Raw genomic sequence first — 7,906 nt, 5'->3', positions numbered from 1 at the left:
GGCAATATAGCCCCAAAAAGTGGAACCTCCGCAACTATATGGCACCTGCACTTATATAGAACCCTTCCCTATCCAGCACTGGCATGTATACTGAACCACCGCACCTATATAGCATCCACGCTCCAGGAAATGTGGCAGGATCGCACATCTTGGGCATAAGCACCAATATGGCAATATAGCCCCAAAAAGTGGAACCTCCGCAACTATATGGCACCTGCACTTATATAGAACCCTTCCCTATCCAGCACTGGCATGTATACTGAACCACCGCACCTATATAGCATCCACGCTCCAGGAAATGTGGCAGGATCGCACATCTTGGGCATAAGCACCAATATGGCAATATAGCCCCAAAAAAGTGGAACCTCCGCAACTATATGGCACCTGCACTTATATAGAACCCTTCCCTATCCAGCACTGGCATGTATACTGAACCACCGCACCTATATAGCATCCACGCTCCAGGAAATGTGGCAGGATCGCACATCTTGGGCATAAGCACCAATATGGCAATATAGCCCCAAAAAGTGGAACCTCCGCAACTATATGGCACCTGCACTTATATAGAACCCTTCCCTATCCAGCACTGGCATGTATACTGAACCACCGCACCTATATAGCATCCACGCTCCAGGAAATGTGGCAGGATCGCACATCTTGGGCATAAGCACCAATATGGCAATATAGCCCCAAAAAGTGGAACCTCCGCAACTATATGGCACCTGCACTTATATAGAACCCTTCCCTATCCAGCACTGGCATGTATACTGAACCACCGCACCTATATAGCATCCACGCTCCAGGAAATGTGGCAGGATCGCACATCTTGGGCATAAGCACCAATATGGCAATATAGCCCCAAAAAGTGGAACCTCCGCAACTATATGGCACCTGCACTTATATAGAACCCTTCCCTATCCAGCACTGGCATGTATACTGAACCACCGCACCTATATAGCATCCACGCTCCAGGAAATGTGGCAGGATCGCACATCTTGGGCATAAGCACCAATATGGCAATATAGCCCCAAAAAGTGGAACCTCCGCAACTATATGGCACCTGCACTTATATAGAACCCTTCCCTATCCAGCACTGGCATGTATACTGAACCACCGCACCTATATAGCATCCACGCTCCAGGAAATGTGGCAGGATCGCACATCTTGGGCATAAGCACCAATATGGCAATATAGCCCCAAAAAAGTGGAACCTCCGCAACTATATGGCACCTGCACTTATATAGAACCCTTCCCTATCCAGCACTGGCATGTATACTGAACCACCGCACCTATATAGCATCCACGCTCCAGGAAATGTGGCAGGATCGCACATCTTGGGCATAAGCACCAATATGGCAATATAGCCCCAAAAAGTGGAACCTCCGCAACTATATGGCACCTGCACTTATATAGAACCCTTCCCTATCCAGCACTGGCATGTATACTGAACCACCGCACCTATATAGCATCCACGCTCCAGGAAATGTGGCAGGATCGCACATCTTGGGCATAAGCACCAATATGGCAATATAGCCCCAAAAAGTGGAACCTCCGCAACTATATGGCACCTGCACTTATATAGAACCCTTCCCTATCCAGCACTGGCATGTATACTGAACCACCGCACCTATATAGCATCCACGCTCCAGGAAATGTGGCAGGATCGCACATCTTGGGCATAAGCACCAATATGGCAATATAGCCCCAAAAAAGTGGAACCTCCGCAACTATATGGCACCTGCACTTATATAGAACCCTTCCCTATCCAGCACTGGCATGTATACTGAACCACCGCACCTATATAGCATCCACGCTCCAGGAAATGTGGCAGGATCGCACATCTTGGGCATAAGCACCAATATGGCAATATAGCCCCAAAAAGTGGAACCTCCGCAACTATATGGCACCTGCACTTATATAGAACCCTTCCCTATCCAGCACTGGCATGTATACTGAACCACCGCACCTATATAGCATCCACGCTCCAGGAAATGTGGCAGGATCGCACATCTTGGGCATAAGCACCAATATGGCAATATAGCCCCAAAAAGTGGAACCTCCGCAACTATATGGCACCTGCACTTATATAGAACCCTTCCCTATCCAGCACTGGCATGTATACTGAACCACCGCACCTATATAGCATCCACGCTCCAGGAAATGTGGCAGGATCGCACATCTTGGGCATAAGCACCAATATGGCAATATAGCCCCAAAAAGTGGAACCTCCGCAACTATATGGCACCTGCACTTATATAGAACCCTTCCCTATCCAGCACTGGCATGTATACTGAACCACCGCACCTATATAGCATCCACGCTCCAGGAAATGTGGCAGGATCGCACATCTTGGGCATAAGCACCAATATGGCAATATAGCCCCAAAAAGTGGAACCTCCGCAACTATATGGCACCTGCACTTATATAGAACCCTTCCCTATCCAGCACTGGCATGTATACTGAACCACCGCACCTATATAGCATCCACGCTCCAGGAAATGTGGCAGGATCGCACATCTTGGGCATAAGCACCAATATGGCAATATAGCCCCAAAAAGTGGAACCTCCGCAACTATATGGCACCTGCACTTATATAGAACCCTTCCCTATCCAGCACTGGCATGTATACTGAACCACCGCACCTATATAGCATCCACGCTCCAGGAAATGTGGCAGGATCGCACATCTTGGGCATAAGCACCAATATGGCAATATAGCCCCAAAAAAGTGGAACCTCCGCAACTATATGGCACCTGCACTTATATAGAACCCTTCCCTATCCAGCACTGGCATGTATACTGAACCACCGCACCTATATAGCATCCACGCTCCAGGAAATGTGGCAGGATCGCACATCTTGGGCATAAGCACCAATATGGCAATATAGCCCCAAAAAGTGGAACCTCCGCAACTATATGGCACCTGCACTTATATAGAACCCTTCCCTATCCAGCACTGGCATGTATACTGAACCACCGCACCTATATAGCATCCACGCTCCAGGAAATGTGGCAGGATCGCACATCTTGGGCATAAGCACCAATATGGCAATATAGCCCCAAAAAGTGGAACCTCCGCAACTATATGGCACCTGCACTTATATAGAACCCTTCCCTATCCAGCACTGGCATGTATACTGAACCACCGCACCTATATAGCATCCACGCTCCAGGAAATGTGGCAGGATCGCACATCTTGGGCATAAGCACCAATATGGCAATATAGCCCCAAAAAGTGGAACCTCCGCAACTATATGGCACCTGCACTTATATAGAACCCTTCCCTATCCAGCACTGGCATGTATACTGAACCACCGCACCTATATAGCATCCACGCTCCAGGAAATGTGGCAGGATCGCACATCTTGGGCATAAGCACCAATATGGCAATATAGCCCCAAAAAGTGGAACCTCCGCAACTATATGGCACCTGCACTTATATAGAACCCTTCCCTATCCAGCACTGGCATGTATACTGAACCACCGCACCTATATAGCATCCACGCTCCAGGAAATGTGGCAGGATCGCACATCTTGGGCATAAGCACCAATATGGCAATATAGCCCCAAAAAGTGGAACCTCCGCAACTATATGGCACCTGCACTTATATAGAACCCTTCCCTATCCAGCACTGGCATGTATACTGAACCACCGCACCTATATAGCATCCACGCTCCAGGAAATGTGGCAGGATCGCACATCTTGGGCATAAGCACCAATATGGCAATATAGCCCCAAAAAGTGGAACCTCCGCAACTATATGGCACCTGCACTTATATAGAACCCTTCCCTATCCAGCACTGGCATGTATACTGAACCACCGCACCTATATAGCATCCACGCTCCAGGAAATGTGGCAGGATCGCACATCTTGGGCATAAGCACCAATATGGCAATATAGCCCCAAAAAGTGGAACCTCCGCAACTATATGGCACCTGCACTTATATAGAACCCTTCCCTATCCAGCACTGGCATGTATACTGAACCACCGCACCTATATAGCATCCACGCTCCAGGAAATGTGGCAGGATCGCACATCTTGGGCATAAGCACCAATATGGCAATATAGCCCCAAAAAGTGGAACCTCCGCAACTATATGGCACCTGCACTTATATAGAACCCTTCCCTATCCAGCACTGGCATGTATACTGAACCACCGCACCTATATAGCATCCACGCTCCAGGAAATGTGGCAGGATCGCACATCTTGGGCATAAGCACCAATATGGCAATATAGCCCCAAAAAGTGGAACCTCCGCAACTATATGGCACCTGCACTTATATAGAACCCTTCCCTATCCAGCACTGGCATGTATACTGAACCACCGCACCTATATAGCATCCACGCTCCAGGAAATGTGGCAGGATCGCACATCTTGGGCATAAGCACCAATATGGCAATATAGCCCCAAAAAGTGGAACCTCCGCAACTATATGGCACCTGCACTTATATAGAACCCTTCCCTATCCAGCACTGGCATGTATACTGAACCACCGCACCTATATAGCATCCACGCTCCAGGAAATGTGGCAGGATCGCACATCTTGGGCATAAGCACCAATATGGCAATATAGCCCCAAAAAGTGGAACCTCCGCAACTATATGGCACCTGCACTTATATAGAACCCTTCCCTATCCAGCACTGGCATGTATACTGAACCACCGCACCTATATAGCATCCCACGCTCCAGGAAATGTGGCAGGATCGCACATCTTGGGCATAAGCACCAATATGGCAATATAGCCCCAAAAAGTGGAACCTCCGCAACTATATGGCACCTGCACTTATATAGAACCCTTCCCTATCCAGCACTGGCATGTATACTGAACCACCGCACCTATATAGCATCCACGCTCCAGGAAATGTGGCAGGATCGCACATCTTGGGCATAAGCACCAATATGGCAATATAGCCCCAAAAAGTGGAACCTCCGCAACTATATGGCACCTGCACTTATATAGAACCCTTCCCTATCCAGCACTGGCATGTATACTGAACCACCGCACCTATATAGCATCCACGCTCCAGGAAATGTGGCAGGATCGCACATCTTGGGCATAAGCACCAATATGGCAATATAGCCCCAAAAAGTGGAACCTCCGCAACTATATGGCACCTGCACTTATATAGAACCCTTCCCTATCCAGCACTGGCATGTATACTGAACCACCGCACCTATATAGCATCCACGCTCCAGGAAATGTGGCAGGATCGCACATCTTGGGCATAAGCACCAATATGGCAATATAGCCCCAAAAAGTGGAACCTCCGCAACTATATGGCACCTGCACTTATATAGAACCCTTCCCTATCCAGCACTGGCATGTATACTGAACCACCGCACCTATATAGCATCCACGCTCCAGGAAATGTGGCAGGATCGCACATCTTGGGCATAAGCACCAATATGGCAATATAGCCCCAAAAAGTGGAACCTCCGCAACTATATGGCACCTGCACTTATATAGAACCCTTCCCTATCCAGCACTGGCATGTATACTGAACCACCGCACCTATATAGCATCCACGCTCCAGGAAATGTGGCAGGATCGCACATCTTGGGCATAAGCACCAATATGGCAATATAGCCCCAAAAAGTGGAACCTCCGCAACTATATGGCACCTGCACTTATATAGAACCCTTCCCTATCCAGCACTGGCATGTATACTGAACCACCGCACCTATATAGCATCCACGCTCCAGGAAATGTGGCAGGATCGCACATCTTGGGCATAAGCACCAATATGGCAATATAGCCCCAAAAAGTGGAACCTCCGCAACTATATGGCACCTGCACTTATATAGAACCCTTCCCTATCCAGCACTGGCATGTATACTGAACCACCGCACCTATATAGCATCCACGCTCCAGGAAATGTGGCAGGATCGCACATCTTGGGCATAAGCACCAATATGGCAATATAGCCCCAAAAAGTGGAACCTCCGCAACTATATGGCACCTGCACTTATATAGAACCCTTCCCTATCCAGCACTGGCATGTATACTGAACCACCGCACCTATATAGCATCCACGCTCCAGGAAATGTGGCAGGATCGCACTATCTTGGGCATAAGCACCAATATGGCAATATAGCCCCAAAAAGTGGAACCTCCGCAACTATATGGCACCTGCACTTATATAGAACCCTTCCCTATCCAGCACTGGCATGTATACTGAACCACCGCACCTATATAGCATCCACGCTCCAGGAAATGTGGCAGGATCGCACATCTTGGGCATAAGCACCAATATGGCAATATAGCCCCAAAAAAGTGGAACCTCCGCAACTATATGGCACCTGCACTTATATAGAACCCTTCCCTATCCAGCACTGGCATGTATACTGAACCACCGCACCTATATAGCATCCACGCTCCAGGAAATGTGGCAGGATCGCACATCTTGGGCATAAGCACCAATATGGCAATATAGCCCCAAAAAGTGGAACCTCCGCAACTATATGGCACCTGCACTTATATAGAACCCTTCCCTATCCAGCACTGGCATGTATACTGAACCACCGCACCTATATAGCATCCACGCTCCAGGAAATGTGGCAGGATCGCACATCTTGGGCATAAGCACCAATATGGCAATATAGCCCCAAAAAGTGGAACCTCCGCAACTATATGGCACCTGCACTTATATAGAACCCTTCCCTATCCAGCACTGGCATGTATACTGAACCACCGCACCTATATAGCATCCACGCTCCAGGAAATGTGGCAGGATCGCACATCTTGGGCATAAGCACCAATATGGCAATATAGCCCCAAAAAGTGGAACCTCCGCAACTATATGGCACCTGCACTTATATAGAACCCTTCCCTATCCAGCACTGGCATGTATACTGAACCACCGCACCTATATAGCATCCACGCTCCAGGAAATGTGGCAGGATCGCACATCTTGGGCATAAGCACCAATATGGCAATATAGCCCCAAAAAAGTGGAACCTCCGCAACTATATGGCACCTGCACTTATATAGAACCCTTCCCTATCCAGCACTGGCATGTATACTGAACCACCGCACCTATATAGCATCCACGCTCCAGGAAATGTGGCAGGATCGCACATCTTGGGCATAAGCACCAATATGGCAATATAGCCCCAAAAAGTGGAACCTCCGCAACTATATGGCACCTGCACTTATATAGAACCCTTCCCTATCCAGCACTGGCATGTATACTGAACCACCGCACCTATATAGCACCCACGCTCCAGGAAATGTGGCAGGATCGCACATCTTGGGCATAAGCACCAATATGGCAATATAGCCCCAAAAAGTGGAACCTCCGCAACTATATGGCACCTGCACTTATATAGAACCCTTCCCTATCCAGCACTGGCATGTATACTGAACCACCGCACCTATATAGCATCCACGCTCCAGGAAATGTGGCAGGATCGCACATCTTGGGCATAAGCACCAATATGGCAATATAGCCCCAAAAAGTGGAACCTCCGCAACTATATGGCACCTGCACTTATATAGAACCCTTCCCTATCCAGCACTGGCATGTATACTGAACCACCGCACCTATATAGCATCCACGCTCCAGGAAATGTGGCAGGATCGCACATTATTGGGCACTAAGCACAATATGGCAATATAGCCCTCAAAAAGTGTAACCTCCGCAACTATATGGCACCTGCACTTATATAGAAGCACTTCCCTATCCACGCACTGTCATGTATACTGAACCACCCGCAACTATATAGCATCCACGCTCCAGGAAATGTGGCAGGATCGCACATCTGGGCATAAGCCCCAATATGGCAATATAGCCCCAAAAAAGTGGAACCTCCGCAACCTATATGGCACCTGCACTTATTATAGAACCCTTCCCTATCCAGCACTGGCATGTATAACTGAACCAACCACCGCACTATATAGC

Source organism: Drosophila pseudoobscura, unplaced genomic scaffold (genome assembly GCF_009870125.1).
Source record: "Drosophila pseudoobscura strain MV-25-SWS-2005 unplaced genomic scaffold, UCI_Dpse_MV25 Unplacedtig00000055, whole genome shotgun sequence".
Taxonomy (NCBI): Eukaryota; Metazoa; Arthropoda; class Insecta; order Diptera; family Drosophilidae; genus Drosophila; species Drosophila pseudoobscura.
Note: the sequence above shows the minus strand (reverse complement) of the source record.